This window comes from Gadus chalcogrammus, chromosome 12 (genome assembly GCF_026213295.1).
Source record: "Gadus chalcogrammus isolate NIFS_2021 chromosome 12, NIFS_Gcha_1.0, whole genome shotgun sequence".
NCBI classification, from domain to species: Eukaryota; Metazoa; Chordata; class Actinopteri; order Gadiformes; family Gadidae; genus Gadus; species Gadus chalcogrammus.
The window spans coordinates 19,125,157-19,142,438 of record NC_079423.1 but is presented as its reverse complement, the minus strand read 5'-3'; the positions used below and the strand labels follow the sequence as shown (position 1 = coordinate 19,142,438).

The window sequence follows — 17,282 nt, the reverse complement described above, 5'->3', positions numbered from 1 at the left end:
AAAACATTGAACAGTACCGTAAATTTATCAGGCAATCAACATTCCAGCTCATTAGTTTCCAAGAATCTGACTGACGAGACACAGTATGGCATTAAGGGGAACTTCTTCGTTAACCGTTTTATAATAAACTCTCTAATATTTCTTCCGTTAGTGTTCTTGAAAACATTTGTTTTCAAGAACAGCAAAGATTTTTCAGGTATTTGCTTTTAAGAAAGCCCTTAATTAATTTGAGAAATGTTTGCTTGGAGTTTTCTGGATGTTGTGTGCTTATCAATAGACATTATGACCATGTGAATGAGGCTGCAGTTCAGGTTTATAAGTGGAACATCTTTCCTTAAATATGACAACTATATGTTATATGTATATATTAGTGCTGTCAAGCGACTAAAATATTTAATCGCGATTAATCTCATTAATGTCATAGTTAACTCATGATTATCGCGAAAAATCGCAAATCTTTTTTCTATGCTAAATATCCCTTGATTTCTTTGTCCCATTAATTGTTCTCATTTTAATGCTCTTATCAACATAGAAGAGAAGTGCATCAACTAGCCTCGAACACAGAGCTTGCGTGTTGCTGACGGCTGTCACAATCTCTGTGTTCGTCAATCTACCTACCGAGTCTTGAAAACAAAATGGCGTCGACGGGTGATCTACTGATGGTATTGTGTGTAAAATGTCATTTGTAATAAACAATCTGTACACACACAAAGTTCTCAATGCCTCGTTTTAAATGTTAAGACCCTTGTTATACTACCAAAGAAATGTCGGGCTACTTCTAGCCTTTTGAGTGGTTTAAAATAGCGATTTAGTTTTTACCATAACCACTGCCCTCTTTGTTCCAAGTATATAGCGTTTTGATAGAATCAGCTAAAAACAGCCAACTGAAGAAAGCGTCTATATGCGGTTTTTGTGCTCCAAAATGAACGTTTCAACTCGTTATCATACAAAACATATCCCAAATCCATTTTACACCGGAATTACCCTTTAAAGGTGTAAAAGCCGGGTTCGGGCGTAATATGGACGAACTGCTGTCCCCTTGTATTCTAAGACAAGAAGGGGCTACAGAGAGTGCAGACAGGTCGCTCCCTCTCTTAGTTGACGTCAGGGCCAGCAGCAAAGCTGTCTTGGCTGACACAAACTTGAGGGGCACCCGTTCAAGAGGCTCAAATGGGGCTTTAACCAGTGCGCTCAGCATCAGTGTTAAATCCCATTGTGGAGTGAGAGAGCGCGTCAGGGGTCTCTCTCTCATCACACGTTTTAGCAAGAGCTTCATTAAGGGGTGACTAAAAACAGTTTTATCCCCGAAGCCTTTGTGGCATGATGAAACATTAGCCACGTACGTCTTAACCGTGCAAAAGGCCAGCCCTCTTTCCATCAGTGTCTGGAGGAAAGAGAGCACACGCGGCAAAGGGCAGGAGATGGGATCACAACCCCTCTCCGTGCACCATTTCTGGAAAGCCGCCCATTTAGCCGAGTAACACGCTCTGGTGGAGTCAGCTCTGGCACCCTGGATGGTCCGTACGACCTCCTGGGAGAGGCCGAGACCCTCTAGGCGCTCGCGTTCAGCGCTGGCCGATCTCTGGGTAATCTATGATTGCTCCCCCTGCTTGTGAGAGAGCGTCCCGCCGCCAAGGGAGTTCCTTCGGCGGCCCCGAGAGCAGACGCTGGAGGCAGGGAAACCACGGTGCACTTGTACGTTGCGGTGCTTTGAGAATCATATACAGCCGCTCCTCTTGGACTCGGTCCAAGACTTGGGGAATCAGGGGGACGGGTGGAAAAGCGTACAGGAGTGTGTTCGGCCAACGCATTCACCCCGAGTGGGAGATTGTCCTTCGCGCTGAGAGAGAACCACAGCTCGCACTGTGTGTTCTCCCGCTTGGCGAATAGGTCGACCTCAGCCTTCCCAAACTCGCTCCATATCTGATTGATCAGATCGTGGTGCAGAGTCCAGTCTCCTGGTTGGGGACCCCCCCTCGACATTATGTCGGCCCCTCTGTTCAGGACACCGGGGATGTACGCTGCTCTGATGGAGAGCAAGTGCGTGTCGCCCAGCATAACAGCTGTCTCGCTGTACTCAGCAGCTGTGCCGAGCGCACGCCCCCTTGGCGATTTATGTATTGTGGCAACCTGGCATGGTGAGCGAACCACCTCCTCCCAAACAGGACACCATTTCGTGGGGAAAAGCCAAAAAATGGCATGTTTAATCCAGAACATAACAAAGTCTCTCAAAACACAAATAACTTGGCCTGGGTGCATGCGTTCAGCCATTCTGAGTAATGCTTTGAAAGCGGCTGGGCAGCCTCTTGTTTTGATGCGGCTGTCTGGAAACGAGCCATGCTTGAGCCCCTGCCATCGCCTTGAGGGGAGGAGTCCTCCTCGCAGCCCATGGGGAGCTCTGCCCGAAAGGGCTGGGTGTGTGTGTCATTAGCAGAGGCATGACCTGCCTGCTCAGCTTGTGACAAGAGTGTAGCTTCCTCTCTCCTGAGCGTTGGGACGCGAGGAGGAATAACACTGTGACTGGGCAGCAGACTGCTGACACTGTGAGCGCGCTGCATGTCATTCGTAGACAGAAAGCTTGTTTTAGCGGCCGTCTCGCCACATGTCATGCCAAGCATGATGTGGTGAGGGGAAAGTAATGTAGGGCTGGCTCGATCAATAATACAAGGTTTATTGACGGCGTGCCTATATGTGGTGGGAGATGCGTGTGAAACAGTTCTGGCCGGGCCGGTAGGCTCCGGCGTTAACTGTGTGGGGAGAAACAGCCGTCTTTAGTAAAGAGGTGTTTCTCGCTGTCACATGTTTCTCCCTCGCCCCGTAATAGCCGGCGCTCGTGGGGCGGGACATCGCCCCATGAGCCCACTGCCCGAGGCCTTTGCTGGCCACTCGCCGCAGCCTGCGATGGAGGCGGGCGGGGCTGGTAAGCCGGGTGAGGCTGCCTTTGTAAAAGTAATGAAGGGCTGGCTCATTCAATAATACAAGGTTTATTGACGGCCTGCCTATATGTGGTGGGAGATGCGTGTGAAACAGTTCTGGCCGGGCCGGTAGGCTCTGGCGTTAACTGTGTGGGGAGAAACAGCCGTCTTTAGTAAAGAGGTGTTTCTCGCTGTCATATGTTTCTCCCTCGCCCCGTAATAGCCGGCGCTCGTGGGGCGGGACATCGCCCCATGAGCCCACTGCCCGAGGCCTTTGCTGGCCACTCGCCGCAGCCTGCGATGGAGGCGGGCGGGGCTGGTAAGCCGGGTGAGGCTGCCTTTGTAAAAGTAATGAAGGGCTGGCTCGTTCGATAATACAAGGTTTATTGACGGCCTGCCTATATGTGGTGGGAGATGCGTGTGAAACAGTTATGGCCGGGCCGGCAGGCTCCGGCGTTGGGGAGAAAACAGCCGGCTTTATTGAAGAGGTGTTTCTCGCTGTCACTCCCTTTCCCTCGCCCCGTAATTGCCGGCGCTTGTGAGGCAGGACATCGCCCCATGAGCCCGCTGCCCGAGGCCTTTACTGGCCGCTCACCGCAGCCTGCGATGGAGCCGGGCAAGGCTGCTTTTGTAAAGGTAATGAAGGGCTGGCTCGATCAATAATACGAGGTTTATTGACGGCCTGCCTATATGTGGTGGGAGATGCGTGTGAAACAGTTATGGCCGGGCCGGTAGGCTCCGGCGTTAACTGTGTGGGGAGAAAACAGCCGGCTTTAGTAAAGAGGTGTTTCTGGCTGTCACACGCTTCTCCCTCGCCCCGTAATTGCCTTCGCCGGCGCTTGTGGGGCGGGACATAGCCCCATGAGGGGGCTGGTAAGCCTGGGGGCCAGGAGGAGGAGCTGCCGGCGGCGCGGCGACAGTGGCTGTCGGGGGCCTATGGTGGCGACGGGAGCTTGGAGCGGAGCGCTGCTGCCCGGGTGGAGGCGGAGGGCGGGAGACGTTTTTCCGGAATTTCTGTGCAGCACAATGCCGACACAGGCAGAGCGGCGAGACCGCCAAGCGGCATGTTCATGCCCAAGGCAGCCCTCGCACACCCCATGGCCGTCATACAGGTTACAAGATGTAACTGTGGTAATAATTAATGATTATATTCTATGGTAAACCATGATTATTAGGCCTATATATCTAATGGTAGAAAACATTTAAAGTAGGGATGGGCACGAGTAGTAAATTCCAAACTCGAGTGATCGAAGGAATTCCTCGAGGATCAATCGAGTACTCGTTAAATCGAATCTATTTTTAGAATGCAACGCATCTGCAGCAGGAATAGGCCTGATGATGAACGGCAATCTTACCAACCAAACATGTAATGCTTATTCTCCATCAAAACAGTCCGAGTTATCAGAGTATTCATTATTTATTTTTGCAAACGTTCAAAACACATTTTCCTTACAAAAATAAATATGCGTCTCACAATTTAAATCACGTCGAACCAAGGCCTGTAACGGTTTAAAAAAAACAAAAACGAAACAAGTAGCCTAACCATTGCAAATAATTTAAAGCATCAAATAAAACGGCAGCAAATGGACTATGGAAATACGTTGTGATCTTCTCTACAAGCCCGGGATTACAGCTGCGTCTTGCGGTGGTGAAAATAGCCGACACACTTGGTTGCTGCGGGTCTGCTTTCCCGAACTCACCGTTGTGTTTCAGGAGCATATGTTGCCGGCTTGCCGCATAGTACTTTCTGGTAGCTCGATTTCGCTTGGCATATTTTACATTTCACCTTATGATCTCCTATTTCTTTAAAGTATTTAAATTCTTCGCTGCGCTTTGCTTTAACCGCCATCTCTTAACTTTTTGAATTCTGGCGTGCCTGCACACGGCACGGAACGCGCCATGGAAATGGATGAATTTAATTTTCTTTGTGCCCACGTCATGCGTTAGTGGCGCCGACAGAAACATTTGCTTCAGAAAACTTTGTTTGTGTGTGTATATGCAAACTCGAGTTTGCCTGTCCACCAACCGAGTTCATTTGTAACGAGGAGTACTCGAGTAATCGATTCCTCACGCCCATCCCTAATTTAAAGCGTCTCTGGATTCTGATCCAGGGCTTGACACGCAGTGGCGGAGCCAGGGGGTGGCCGGGGGTGGCCACGGCCACCCCCCGTAGAATCTCGGCCACCCCATTGGCCACCCCAAGCACCGGATTACAGCGGTCAAAAGTTTTGACGGCTGTGGAAAAATGCGGAACCTTTCTCGCACCGCTAGTACACTGCCGGACCCTTTAGCCGCGCGCAGGGCGCACACGTCCTGTATTTGAATTAAACGGCTCAAGCATGCCCTGAATGCCTGTTACCACCTGACGCTTCGACCGGCACCTGCGGCTAAGTGAAGAAACCCAAAACAGAAAGGTATGATATCATAATGGATGCTGTTTTTGTCTTCTAATAACTGACTATCCCACCCATGACTATCTATTTTGCAAAGTTTAGAAGCAAGGTAGATCGGAGGAGAACATAGTAAACTGTTAAAATTGCTATATGCTATGCTGTATTTGATAACTACGTTGCGAGATTGTGTACAGTGTTTTAATATAATCTCTCTAGTCTCTACACGTATTTGTTTTTGCAACTTCGGATCGACTTTCGATCTAGTTATTTGCTGTTAACTGCTATTGTTGCCAGAACGTGTTATGATTGTGTCAGGTATATACAGTAGCCTATTTATGCTGCATTTTGGATAAGTGTCATTAAAGAGGGAAAAATAATGAAGAGGAAGAAGGCAGACATAGCGACTTCTTCAGGGCAAGTGGAAAGAAGTCAGCTAAGGCAAAGAATGAGGGTGAGATGGAGAAAAAACAGGCAGAGAGCGAGGATGAGGAGCCCCCAGAGAGCAGCAACTTAAATGGACCTCCAGGTATACAGTATAGAGACTCACATATAGTACAGCTTGGTATGAGGTTATCTTATTTACAATTGGCTTAAAGTTTGTCTATTCATATACAGTCAGGTTGAAAGTGCATTGTAAAACATATCAGTTTGTTTTTTCAGTACATTAAAGTATGGCATATTTGTATTTGCTACCCAGAGACACTTTCACTAATATTATACTTTAGCTTATAGTGTGTTTGTTAAACACTATATAGCATGCATTATAAAACCTTTAGGAAAATTACCTGTACACCTTATTGTAATTATTTTTGATGTTTCTGAAAGATTGATCGAGAGCAGAACAGAAGAGTCCTCCCTGAGGAGTGGCCCCAGTGGATCCCCAGGTAAATTGTCAATCTTACATTGTATGTTGTACTCTTCTGAATTTTAATCTTTTGTATCTGTGAAATACTTGGATAGTGGATTATTACACCTTGTGGAAAATAATTTAAACACCTATTAATGTTTTTAATATATATATTTAGATTCCCACAGAAGATTCAGACAGCGAGAGAGAGGAGCCTCCAACAACGAGTGGCGGCCCAAGGTACCTCCAGGTATACTCACTCTTTCACACATACTGGACACATTAATTCCACTTCAGTTTTGCACAATCTGATACAGTGGCCTGATAATTCATAAACAGGTATGAGTCATACCACTCACCGTCCTCAACTGGAGTAGAGTTGGATGAATGGCCTCAAATCTATAACGTTTTAAGCAGATTATAGTGTTCAGATAATCCATTAGATGTAACATGGGATAGTACACTCCAATGTATGAGTTTATCTTGATTGTTATTAATCTCTGCTGTAATTTAATAATTTAATATGCCTTTTTTTCCATTTTCAAACAGACATTTCCAAATCAAGAACCGATAGATCTTTAAGGACAGTCTTTGAAGTGTTCAGTTTTAATGAGATGTCACTGTTTGGATTCTGTCTGATATGTGTAAATGTGGCTCAAACTTGAATCTAATCTTGCAGAGTCCGCCTAATACCCATTGTGAATATGATGTTTGTTATTATGTGTTTGATAGATGTTTATGAATCGAATTGAAGAAAAATTGACACTGCTTATTTAAACAGGCTGTTAATGCTTGTCATATTTGTTGGAATTCAGCAAATTGTATTCAGGATGTTATTTTATTTATTTTCATATTTCTATACATTAGCTCAGTATTTTATACTTTTTTTTATTTAAAGATAAATCCATATTGTGATCAGACTGTATCCTTTGTATCCTTGTTTTGTATTCCTGATGATACACAGAGAATTGACTTGGCTTGTCGCCATAAACTGAGGACATCTCTACTATAAAATAGAATACCTTGCTGTCAATGCATATCTGTACAACCATTGTTCGACTCAGTCGTACAATACAAATAAAAACACAAATAGCAATCGGTAAATCAACACAGTTTAAAAACTATGAATACAGAATAAGTGTATATTCTTTTTTAAGTTTTAGCTTCTTTGTTACTTTGCCTTTAGGTATAAGAACAATTTAAATATATTGAATACTTTTCTATTGCACCTTCATCTGAATTCCGAATAATGTTGAGATGTTTGCTGTATGTGTCTTAAATAGCTCTGCATCTCCTGGTGAGACACATGCTTGCCACCCAAAAATTATCACTGGCCCCATCCTGGCCACCCCAATGGAAATTTCCTGGCTCCGCCACTGGGAGAGACAGGGATGATGAAGAATTGGCTGGCAAGATGCTGCTGCTCCAAAATCACTCAGTCATGTCAGAGAGAGATTAGCCTGTCTTTCCAGGGAAGCTTCCAAATACAAACACACACACATATAAATATATACTACATACACACATAGGGATGGGAATCGAGAACCGGTTCTTGTTCAGAACCGGTGCCGAGTCTACCGATTCCTTGGAATCGTTAGCAAGCCTGCTTAACGATTCCGCTTATCGGTTCCGGTCGCAGCAAATGCGTCAAGACGACGTTGTTTTGATTCAGAACGCAGCATGGCGTCTCCGAGGAAGAAGCGCTCTAAAGTATGGCTATATTTCACGCGTATAAACGACAAAATTGCCACTTGCAACAATTGCAAAATGTCAATTTCAGCAAAGGGGGGAACTACCTCCAATATGCTTAAACATTTGGCTACACAGCATGCAATTCACATCCAGGAATGTCGCGTGTTTGACACACTCCGAGTCCTAACAAGCGACGCAAGTGAATCAATCAGCAGCGGAGCTATCGGGACGCCATCTAAGGCCGAAGGTAACTTTAAACTCATACTCCTAATTAATTAATGTGAGGGCCATTCCTTTGTGTAAACGTATACTGTACGAATAATCTCCATTATCCATCAAATTTAGACGAGTATGATGGCCAGAGTCTGGCTGGCTCAGAGGCTGGCTCTTACACCGGCTCAGAGTCTACAGCAAGTAGCTCACGTGCACCTCTAGCTACTCCGTTCACAGAGGCAGGGAGAAATAGAATGACTGAGGCGAGGATAAACGAATGTCACCGAGCAGTGACTAAGTTTGTGGTAAAGGGTTTGCACCCATTTACCACAGTAGAGTCCTTGGAATTTCGGTAGGTTAATATGCTGTATATTGTCCAGATTTTCTTTTCTAATGAAAATAACACATTTCAAAGTTTTTATAGTATAGTTCTGTTTTATTCATTCCTAGTCCTACCTTATATTTTCTGTAGGGAGATGATAAAGACTCAACTCTAAATACAAGGCCCCAAACAGAGACAGTTTAACTAATCATCTGATTCCTGCTTGGTATGGGGTTGAAAAGAGCAATCTGATCACAGACCTGAAACATGTCACAAATGCAGCAATCACAGCAGATGGTTGGACGAGTTTCAGTCAAGACCACTACCTTACTGTCACATTGCAATACGTCAGGGAAGGTCAGAGTAAAGAAAAAGTCCTTAAAACCAAAGCAGTGTACCAAGCTCAAACAGGGATAGCTGTTGCGGAGGAGATTGAGGGGATCCTGGAGGAATTTGGAGTGAAAGAGAAGGTGGTGGCAGCAACTGTGGATAACACAGCGAACATGGATGTAGCGGTCAAAAAGCTAAACATCATTAAGTTTCCATGTTTTGCGCAGACACTTAACCTTGGTGCTCAGAAGCTGTACAACTGCAATACAGTTTCCAACTGGGCAGCAAGGATTCGTTCTGTTATCGTATGGATGAGGAGATCCCACATGGCTAAAGTCGTCCTAAAGGAAAAGCAGCAACTTCTCAGTAAGTAATAGATGTGTAAATACTTTAATAGCAAGCTAACGAGCTACAAATTGTAACATAAATGAACAGATTAGGATCAATTTAAAAATGATAAAGTAATGGTAATATTACATTGTTTAATGTGTGTGTGTGTGTCTGCAGAGCTGCCCCAGCACATGCTCCTTCTAGATGAGAGGACAAGATGGAACTCACTGTATTTGATGATGGAGAGATTTTGTTAACAGTTCACTGCCATCCAAGCTGCAGTCATAGACCAACGGCTTAGAAAGCCCATGGAGAAGGAGAAGTAAAAAATGTAATTGACTTATATAAAACTTGGTTGACTAAAGCCACATTAAAAAGGTTATGTTTGTCGTTTATGCAATATTGTTTATTTTGTTTTGTTTATGTTGCAGACTGGCCAGAATGGGCAATGAGGACCTGAGGAAAGCAGAGGAATTTGTGCAGCTGATGAGGATGCATTACACATCCACACTCGCTGTCTCCAGCGAAAAAGTTCCAACCTGTGGCCAGATATTGCCCATTCTTCAGAAACTGCGAAAACATTACACTGTGCAGACAGATGACTCAGCATTTGTCAGGAGCGTCAAGGAGAACATCTGGAATGATCTTTCCAAACGTTACCAGGTACAGTTACTGACATGTCACGATTAATTACTATATGACAATAAATCATATAGACTAATGGTTATTTATTGTCAGTCACATTTTCTCCTAAATTGGTGTTTGTCCTCCATTTTAAACTTAAGGATGGTGATATCCAGGCATTCCTGGAGGAAGCCACTGTGTTGGATCCCAGATTTAAATCTAAAATGGACATGGATGACATCTGGGACAGGGTCAGGGCATCAGCAGTGGCAGCAAACACAGAGGCAGTGGAGAAGGTACTGTATTTGAATTTGACAATGCCTTTAGCACATTTCTGTTGTGAGACCTTTTCTTCTTGCTCTGTGGTTCTTACTGTACATTTCTTCTCAAGCTTTCAGAGTCAAGAGAGACACAGGAGCAGGCAGAAGAAGAGGATGAAGAAGAAGAAGAAGAAGAAGAGGAGGACTACGTAAGTTTAATGTAGCTAATTGTGATGAATGGCTTATCACACTATTTAGTTTAAAACTAAACCTTGTTATGTCATAATTTCAAAAGCCCCCTGTAAAGCAGAAAAAGATGACGGCCCTAGAGGAACTTTTTGAAGAAGGACGGCAAGCTGCTTTCTACACAGCAGCTGCCCCCTGTTTCCACAGCCCAGAGAGTGGATCAAGAAATCCAGCTTCATAGAAGCCTTCCTCCCATTCCAACCAAAGACAGTGCCAGTCTCTGGTGGTGGAAAAAGAGTGACACATTGCCAGTGTTGTCAGCTCTTGCTGAAAAGTATCTCTGTGTCCAAGCGTCCTCCACCCCTTCTGAAAGGGTGTTCTCCACTGCTGGAGACACCCTCATTCCAGAAAGATCTCGTATCCTTCCTGAGAGGGCAAACATGATAATTTGTCTGCAGAAAAATTGTTAATTTGCCAAATTTGTTGTTAGTTGTGTTCCTATCTTTACAGAAGACTTATTTGTTTTGTTTATATCAGTTGAATTTTGTTGGAGTGCTGGAGACACCCTAAGTCCAGAAAGATCTTGTTTCCTTCCTGAGAGGGCAAACATGATCATTTTTCTGCACAAAAATTGTTAATTTGCCAAATTTGTTGTTAGTTGTGTTCTTATCTTTACAGAAGACTTATTTGTTTTGTTTATATCAGTTGACTTTTGTTACTTGAATGCAAATGAGCACTGTTAGAGATTTAATACAAACAAACGCATTTGTACTTATTTCCTCACCCAATGAGAATCGATAAGGAATCGGATCGTTAAGCGGAATCGGAATCGTGAAATTCTTATCAATTCCCATCCCTATACACACATGCCCCAGACTGACAGCAAGTGTTCTGACTTTACTTGGGAGTGAATAAGGAAGATAGCGATGGAGGAGAGGAGACATCATATTATCAAACCAATGCTGATTTGCATTATCAGAAGTCTTTTTTCCTCCCTGCTGTGTGTCCAACAGGCATACGTTTTTCCAACCAAGGTCAATCCACACAATACTGTTTCTGACAAATCCTGTGAAAGATTGGGTGTTTAAAGGGAGGAAGGGTGGAAATAATGGTTTGGCTTTTTATTTTTAAGGTTGAACACTGAAATGGTTTTGGCCATTGTGCAGGATATCTCCTTCACAGTAGCTTGGTCTTGACACAAATAACCTAGCCCTGTGACTAATGGAAGGTTTTATAATAATAATAATAATAATACATTTTATTTGTAACGCACTTTATATCAATTCAATGATCTCAAAGTGCTACAATGCACATTAAAAGAAAAGAGAAAAATGCAACAAAAAATAAATAAATAGCAGTTTAGCCAAAGGCTTTTCTAAAAATATGGGTTTTTAGTAGGGATGGGCGTGAGGAATCGATTACTCGAGTACTCCTCGTTACAAATGAACTCGGTTGGTGGACAGGCAAACTCGAGTTTGCATATACACACACAAACAAAGTTTTCTGAAGCAAATGTATCAATTTTCTGTGCAGCGCCACTAACGCATGCCGTGGGCACAAAGCAAATGAAATGTATCAAATTTCTGTGTGGCGCGTGCCGTGCCGTGTGCAGGCATGCCAGAATTCAAAAAGTTAAGAGATGGCGGTTAAAGCAAAGCGCAGCGAAGAATTATTATTAGACAGACCTATTTATTAAGTGGTGTGACACCAACCATCTTATTCTAAATGTGACCAAAACACAGGAAATGGTTTTGGGTAGCTGTATTGTACTTTACTTTATTATTTATTTTACATTATTTACATTTCTATTTGGTATACTGTTGTTCTTGTTCTATTTATATATTTATTTATTTTCTCGAATGCACCAATTGGGAAAGCTTACTAAAAATGTTGTTGTACTTGACTCGTGCAATGACAATAAAAGGCTTTCTATTCTATTCTATTCTATATTCTATCTATTCTATTTCTGGATCCGAGGCAAGTGACTGACCATGAGCCAGTGGTCATCAAAAATCAGAAAATCACCACCCGGGTATCCTCATACAAGTATTTAGGGGTTCATATTGATAATCTTCTCTGCTGGAAGACACATATTGACAACCTGTGCAATAGACTGCAACAGAGGCTATACTTTTTGCGAAGATTAAGATTGTACGGCGTAAGCAGCCACATCATGATGATTTTCTACCGTGCCATTGTAGAGAGCATCCTTAGATATGGGATCTCCTCATGGTTTGGCAACCTAACCGTACCTAAACTGGCCGGCATGCACAAAGCAGCAATGAAAATCGTAGGGAGGAAAGAATATGAGCCTATGCAGAGCATATATGAGCAGTTAGTTAGGAAAAAAGCTAAGAAAATTATTTCCAACTCCCAACACCCACTCTTCCCTGAATATGAAACCCTGCCATCAGGGAGAAGACTGTGTGCCGCAAAATCCAACCGCCTTAAATTATCATTTGTCCCAGCCTCCATTAAGCTGATGAACAATGTGCAATAGTATGATGTGCAATAAATAGGTTAGCACTTTAGCACATAGTACTTTAGCAAAAAGCACTTTAGCACATAGCACTTTAGAACTAAGCACTCTAGCACATAGCACTTTATCCATAAGTTCTAGTGCAATAAACACTTGCACTTGATCCCCATACTGTTGATTTCTATGTAATACAGCAAGGTGCAGTTTCTTTGCTCACTGTCTCAACCCTACATCTCAACCCTAACCCTCATTGCTCATGCTCATTGCTACCCCTCATTGCTACCCCTAACCGATCCCCTACCAAATGGGACAACCCTACCCTGTGACGTCATCATGGCCTCCCCGTGCCCCCTAGCAGATAACCAGACCCCTGGTAATGTTATAAGAGACAGACTGGCTGCCATTGTCTCGGGCAACGAGCAAGACCCATTGTAAAGATGTTTAACCTGAAATGGTATTTATATTTTGTAATTGGCATGTTTAAATAAAGTGTTAAAAAAATAATAATACTGTTAAAGGTGGTATTAGCCAGACTGGCCACACTCACACTGGCAGATTTGAGCACGGTTAGGTGCTAAAACGGCCACGGCCACGGACAGATGGCCTAGTGTGAGTGCACCCTTAGATAATAATCGGTTAAGAACAAGAACACTTTAGAAGAAACACTTTATTTAAATAAGAAACACTGAACCACACATCTAAAAATACACACACACGCATCTAAAAATACACACACACGCACACCTAAAAATACACACACACACACACACACACTCTCTCTCAGCTTTTGAGAGAATGGTGGAGAATCACATCTTCTCCACCATTCCGCCAACTTTGCCTCGCTCTCCTCATGCCTCGCCTGCCCCCTGGCACTCTCCTCTTGGAAGGGGTGTCTGGGGTGGTGGAAGAGGTGCCTGGGGTGGAGGAGCATGAGGGAGAGGTGGGGGGGGCTGGTGGCAGTGGACTCAACGAAGTCCTGAAAGAAAACGAATAAGAAGGAAACAGAAATTATATGCCAGAACTGGTTGATATGGCCATATGTTATGTACAATATATAATAGCTATGTACACAATATAGTACTGCCAAAAAATACATTGATTAACCATGTAATATTACTAATATAATATAATATATTAGTATAATAATACTTATAGAATATTACTAATATAATATCTATATTAGTATATATAATATCACTTATAGAATATTAATAATTAATAATATTACTAAAATTACTTCCTATATTAGATAAGAGTTTATTGTTTACTGTTTTTTGTTTACTTTTTATAGTTAGTTAAGAGTTTATTGTTTATCTTATATTATATTATAATTATTGTTTACTGTTTACTTTTTATTTTACTTTTTATAGTTATCTTAGAGTGTATTGTTTATCTTATATTGTATATAATTTAATATTGTGTTGTGTTTCTTTCTGTAAGCTACTGGACAATCAATTTCCTTGAGGGAGTCATCCCAAAAGGATCAATAAAGCCTAATCTAATCTAATATAATATAATATATTAGTATAGTAAAGCTTGTTTTTAACCTGGAGTCACTAGAACATGGAAGATCTGGATATCATACGACATGATATCCAGCTCGGTCTGCAGCCCGGTCTGCAGCCCGGTCGATGGCCGGGATGCAGAGCCCGTGATCGGGCATGCATCCCGGCCGAGAACCGGGGTCGGGCGGCCTGCGAAAGTCGGCCGGGGAGTTTCGCGATCTTCCGTGAAAATCGGCCACAGACTTTCGCGATCTTCCGAGAGTCCTTGGCCGGGCTTCGAAGCCCGCGGCCGGGCTGCAGAGTATAATTAATAAAATAATTACTAGTTAATTACAGAGAAAATACTTACATTTGTGTTTTTCCAATCCTGTCGCATCTTTTCGTCCTCCATCTTGTCTAGGATATTTCTTGATTTTCCGTTTTCTCGCAAGGTATTGTGGGAGCAAGTCAGAACTGAATCGCTTTGAGGGTGCCCATCGAAAATCTCAATTTTGAGGGGATGTTAGCCCTCCCCCCTACCCCTTAAGCTACATTTAAACAGTATTGGGACATGACTCCACGGCGCGTGAACGCGCAACAGCGAGGGCTAGGGTTGAGATTTTCTATGTAGCAAAGGAATGAGAATGGGCCTAAGTCTATCAAGCCCAATGTTCTCGATGGTAAAATGTTGGTTTGTCTGATTGTGTTTGTGTCTGTGGTTGTTTTTTTGATCTGTTGTACTCTTGTGTATGTTAAGAAAGCAATGATGCACTGTGCCCAAGACAAATTTCCACACGGGGACAATAAAGTTGAACCTCGACCTTGACCTTGAATTTAAATACTTTAAAGAAATAGGGGATCATAAGGTGAAATGTAAAATATGCCAAGCAAAATCGAGCTTCCAGAGTACTGCAAGTACTATGCGGCAACATATGCACCTGAAACACAACGGTTAGTTCGGAAAGCAGACCTGCAGCAAGTGTGTCGGCTATTTTCACCTCCGCAAGACGCGTCTACAATCCCGGCCGTGTAGAGAAGGTCACAACGCTGAGTTTTTCCATAGTCCATTTGCTGCCGTTTTATTTGCAGCTTAAAAATTATTTGCAATTGTTAGGCTACTTGTTATGTTTTTGTTTTTTTAAAACCGTTACAGGCCTTGGTTCGACGTGATTTAAATTGTGAGACGCATATTTATTTTTGTAAGGAAGATGTGTTTTGAACGTTTTGACATAAATAATGATTACTCTGATAACTCTGACTGTTTTGATGGAGAATAAGCATTACATGTTTGGTTGGTAATATTGCCGTTCATCATTAGGCCTATTCCTGCTGCAGATGCGTTGCATTCTAAAAATAGATTCGAATTAACGAGTACTCGATTGATCCTCGAGGAATTCCGTCGATCACTCGAGTTTGGAATTTACTACTCGTGCCCATCCCTAGTTTTTAGGCCTTTTTTAAAAGAATCCACAGTCTGTGGTAGAGATGTCCCGATCTTATTTTTTAGCTCCCGATCCGATTCCGATATTTTCATGTTGCTCCCGATCCGATCCCGATATTTCCCGATACTGTTTTTTCGATACCGATTTCCGATATCACTTTTTGTGTTGACAAACAACATTTAATTTCCTGTACATTAAGAAATAGACAAGCATCCAAGCTGCGCTCAATAGCTTTTATTCTCTCACATTAACATAACATAACATAAGCATTATTTGTAAACATAACATGAAGTAAAGTTTTGGTTACTTAACTTATTTGAGGCAACAAGTTTCCACCCTTTTTTCAAGTAAGCTTATTATATTTTACAATGTGGGTGGGTAATAAAAGTGTAATAGAGCTTCTTATTTCCTCCATCTTAATCTACTGCACTGACTTCTTCAGTTCAGTGCAGGTTTTGTTTAATGAAAACCAACATCTGCACCATCTCGGCTGACAACCGGTTACTTTTCTCATCAAGGACATTCGCACTGCACTAAACAGTCTCTCACTGTCCACCGTTTTACAAGGTGCACAAAGAAACTTTGTGGCTGTATCAGCAAGTGCGGGTCGCTGTGTAGCATGTGCCCGCCAGTAGTGTAGAGGATTCTCTGACCTTGGGATGGTTTGTTCAGCCAGCATTGAGAAGAGCCGTGGAATAATCCATAATAATGTAAGGTTTAGAAGTTAAATATTTGAAAGTTGTAGAATAAATTAATATCATTTATATTGGAGTTAATTTTTCTAGAAATGTACTTACAATGTTTAGTCAGTTAATCATTTACATATTTATGTCACACAATTATTACTTACATATTTACATGTTTACATATTTAACACAGTCAGGATACTCTGACTGTTGAATCTGCCTCTCTGATTCCCTCATGTTTACCTCAGTCTTAATTCTAGCTTCTGATTGGTTAGTTCAGTCACGTGATGGGTCCGAACAAGGAAGTATTTGAAAATAGTTTCGCGTCAACGGCCCACCACTAATATATATATATATATATATATATATATATATATATATATATATATATATATATATATATATATATATATATATATATATATATTAGGGATGCAAACAATTAATCGATTATCGATTAATTGTCGATAAGAGATTACTCGATTAAAATAAATTACTTGCAATTAATCGCATTTTAACCCGTAATTCCCCAACCGTCCACGTGAGGGCGCACTTGACGCCAGACGTACTTGACGCACACGCGGGAACACAAGCGGGAACACAAGTAAAGCAGTGCCGTGTTCCAATACCCGTACTTCCATGAGTATACTTAAAGGAAGTATACTATCCGCACTGGCTACTACGTTAATTTTTCAGATGTGAGTGCTGTTCCAAATCGAGTACTCCGTGGTGCACTAACCGGAAATTACGATCACGACTGCCGCCGTGGCTCCTCCCCCGCAATAAACATCCCGCTTTGAACGGTGAACTATTTACGCCTAGCAGCTATAAAAAGCTATAAAAACTATAAAAACTACAAAATGACTATTAATGCAGGCTATGTGGAAAATGCGCCGACTTTGGCTCAGCCTGGCTCCGCCTCTTCTGCAACGTAGCTAAGAAGGCTGCCGTTGAGTACGGGGAGTGTCCTTCGATCCACACTTCACGATTAGCCCGTTTTGAGTACGGCATCCGGGTCCTTGAAGTATACTTCTTTTCGCCGGATCTGAATTGGAGTACTGCGTACTCAAATTTTGGCT

At 42.6% G+C, this 17,282-nt stretch overlaps 1 long non-coding RNA gene across 1 annotated transcript; it reads left to right on the top strand.

Moving 5' to 3' along the window:
* Nucleotides 1-5,241: 5,241 nt before the first annotated feature.
* On the top strand, nucleotides 5,242-6,961 carry LOC130392981 (uncharacterized). The gene is made up of 4 exons (XR_008897068.1): nucleotides 5,242-5,329; nucleotides 6,134-6,192; nucleotides 6,334-6,405; nucleotides 6,705-6,961. It is a non-coding gene; the product is annotated as an uncharacterized LOC130392981 (long non-coding RNA).
* Nucleotides 6,962-17,282: the final 10,321 nt, after the last annotated feature.